The following is a 3,358-nucleotide window of genomic DNA, read 5'->3' on the forward strand; positions in this document are numbered from 1 at the left end:
TTTTAGGTTTTTTGGATCATTGGGAATAAAAAAGGTCTTTTATAATTTTTCTCTAAAGCTAATCGTTTCCGAGTTATAAACAATTTAAAACTGAAAAAAATCGAAAATAGCTGATTTTCTAGGTTCAAAAACTTAAGTAAAAAATATTATTTTTGAAACTACAAAGTGCCTAAATTCAAACTCAAACCTTATTTTATCAGCTACCGATAAGTGATTTGGTCTTATTTCATTCTAAAATATTGTTTTTTAGTTGTTAATGCAGCCCGATCGCCCGTCCTCTCTTATGAGTTTCATTAACAATAAAAAACAATGTTTTATAATAAAACGTGCCATCAATTCTTATAAGGAGCTGATAGAAGAAGGTTTGAACTTGAATTTTGGTACTTCGTAATTTTAAAAATTATTCTTTTTACTTGTGTTTTTGAACCTTTAAAATCGCCATTTTTCATTTTTTTTTTCAGTTTTAAATTGTTTATAACTCGGAAACGATTAACTTTAGAGAAAAATTACAAAAAACCTTTTTTTATTCCCAATGATCCAAAGAACCTAGAAAATGTCTAACCGGGCCAAAAAAATTGATGTCTATAATTACTTTAAATTTTTTTTTAATAAATGTCGCAATAACTCCGAAATGATGGCATTTAGGTATAAGGAATATAACATAAAAAATAATCAGTATTTCTTAAGGACTTCAAAACGCAAAAAATATACAGGTTGTTCCATTTAAAATAAGAAAGTTCATTAGATTTCCAGAAAAAAGGGAGATTAGACAACAATTCGTGTAATGTGTTCTGATGGCGTATTATCAAAATTGGAAATACATTCTATTAATTTTAAAAAGTTATCCTATTCATGCAACCTTTGACTGGTTCCTCTTAATGGTAAATTTTGTCATGCTAAAAATGATATTATTTCGATAATTCTTTCTAAAACCGCCGTCCACCTTTTTCTTTCGCGTTCAACTGCTGCTGAATTGACAGAGTCTACTGTATGACTTTCTAGCAAGTCTTTTTTTAGATCTAGGTACATATTTTTTTTACAGAAATTAAGTGGCTACCCTTCTCTCATGTCTTTCTAAAAACGTAAAATAAACGTCTTTCTTGTCGCAAACGCAATGAAGAAAATTAGGTTTTAGAGAATCAGCATTTATATTTTCCTATTATAAAAGGCGTCGCTAAAAGTGGGATACATACATAGCCCCCCAACGGCAATTATACTTTTATCAGCAGAATCGTTTCGTATTACATTTGCGTATTGTAGGTGTAGTAAGATTAATAAATAGCCTTTGTAAAAAATGTCGGAAGCGCACTTGTATGTTTTTGTTATTTTTAGGTTTTTTAAGGACAAACAGCGCAATTTTGAGCTTAGCAAATGTTCGGCTTGCGCCCCTTGGACTTGGCGCCCGGGTGCCTCGCACCCCTTGCACCCCCGGGTTAAGACGGCCCTGATACCGAAAACCGCATGTCGATACCTTTTTTCTATCTCGAGATATCTTAAAAAATGTGTAAATTTTAAACATAACTGTTACTGTCACCGGTAAACGAGGTTAAGGAAAAGTAGTGGGCTATCGAAAAAACAAATAAACATTTTCCAGATGTAAACATATATAATTAATTAGAACAACAATAAGACAAACAACACTATAAAATATAACAAAGAAATAAAAGCAACAACTTACTTAGTCTGAATGACTGCCTAAATGTTCAAATTGTTGCCCATCATTTTCGATGCAAGCATTTACTCTTTCAAGAGTAGATTGAATAGCAACAGATTTAACTGTTTTAGACTTTTATTTTAGGGGACGGATTAAAGACCTTTTTTTTGCCGCTACGCCCACTACTCGAGAAAACACAATCTAGAATCTAGAGAATACGTAACGCCATTCAAAGCATTGCGAAAGCAGAAATTGAGACTGCTGTTCAATCTACTCTTGAAAGAGTAAATGCTTGCATCGAAAATGATGGTCAACAATTTGAACATTTAGGTCGTCACTAAGTAAGTAGTTGCTTTTATTTATTTATTATATTTTATAGTGTTGTTTGTCTTATTGTTGTTTTAATTAATTATATACGTTTACATCTAGAAAATGTTTCTTTGTTTTTTCCATAGCACTCTACCGAGCACTCTACCTTTCCTTAACTTGGTTTACTGGTGACATTAACAGTTGTTTAAAATTTACACGTTTCTTAAGATATCTCGAGATAGCAAAAAGGTATCGACATGCGGTATTATGTTGCTAATTTGGTCTAATTTTGTAATACAGGTTTAAACATGCATACTTGTATTTAATATTCTTCAAAGAAAACTAGATTTCCGAAAATAATTAAATAACGCCTACTAGCTGGCATATTACTTATTAGGTTATTTCGAAAATAAGACTCTTATATTGACGAAAAAGAGCTGTTGTCAACAAGACCAAGTATGCAAAATTCGATTTGGCAGAACCGAACTTACAGCCACTTTTTCATAAGGATTCCACTCATCCCCACCTCTTATTTGCAAAGGTAGACTTAAACTTGTGAAATCAAATATGCGCAGAATTTTATGAAGAATATGATGATTGGATTTCCAGTGCCCTTTCATTAGGTAGATTTTGCGATAAAAAAAATTTACCTAATGAAAGGGCACTTTTTTCCCGAACAGGGAGAAGTTGGTTTTTTGCGGTTTCCCAACTTCATTGCACAATTATACCTGTTCGTCCCAAGAAAATAGCCGCAACTATTTTCATCACTCGAACGCTCACTGTCCACGCTGCACTCAAAACCACCTCTTGACCGCCGACGAGGGCCGCTGGTTCTACCAGTTGGCGTACAATGGTTTCTAGAGGGGTGGTCGAGAGCAAAGCACGGACAGTACACGTAAATGTCAATGGAACCAACATCAACTCCATCTAACTTTCTTCTCTGTTGTCTTTTGGCCTTCTGGACACCATCGTCCGGCATAATCCCAGGAACACCAGGAACACCACACTTGCCCCAGTGCGTTTTTCGGACTGTTTCCTTTTGCGATCCAACACAATACATTCATCACAAACCCTGAAGAGGACAAAATCCTAAACGGGGACACTCATTGATAGCATTTCCACAAATTATTTTATCTTTACACGCAAATCAATACAATGAGATGAGGTAAATTTTGTAAAATTTTGATTTTTTAATTTTTGATATTCAATTACGCCCTCTAGCGGTGGACCTACAAGTATGAAAATAATTTCCAGGCTTTTCCCGAGGCAACTTTTGTTATAAATATTTTTTTCTCAAAGCTGTACTATAAACGGTTCCCGAGATATGGCCGAGAGCCATTCTTATTGGGACACCCGGTACATCAAACGAAAAATTAAAATTAAATGCAACTCATA

Source organism: Diabrotica virgifera, chromosome 6 (assembly GCF_917563875.1).
Source record: "Diabrotica virgifera virgifera chromosome 6, PGI_DIABVI_V3a".
NCBI classification, from domain to species: domain Eukaryota; kingdom Metazoa; phylum Arthropoda; class Insecta; order Coleoptera; family Chrysomelidae; genus Diabrotica; species Diabrotica virgifera.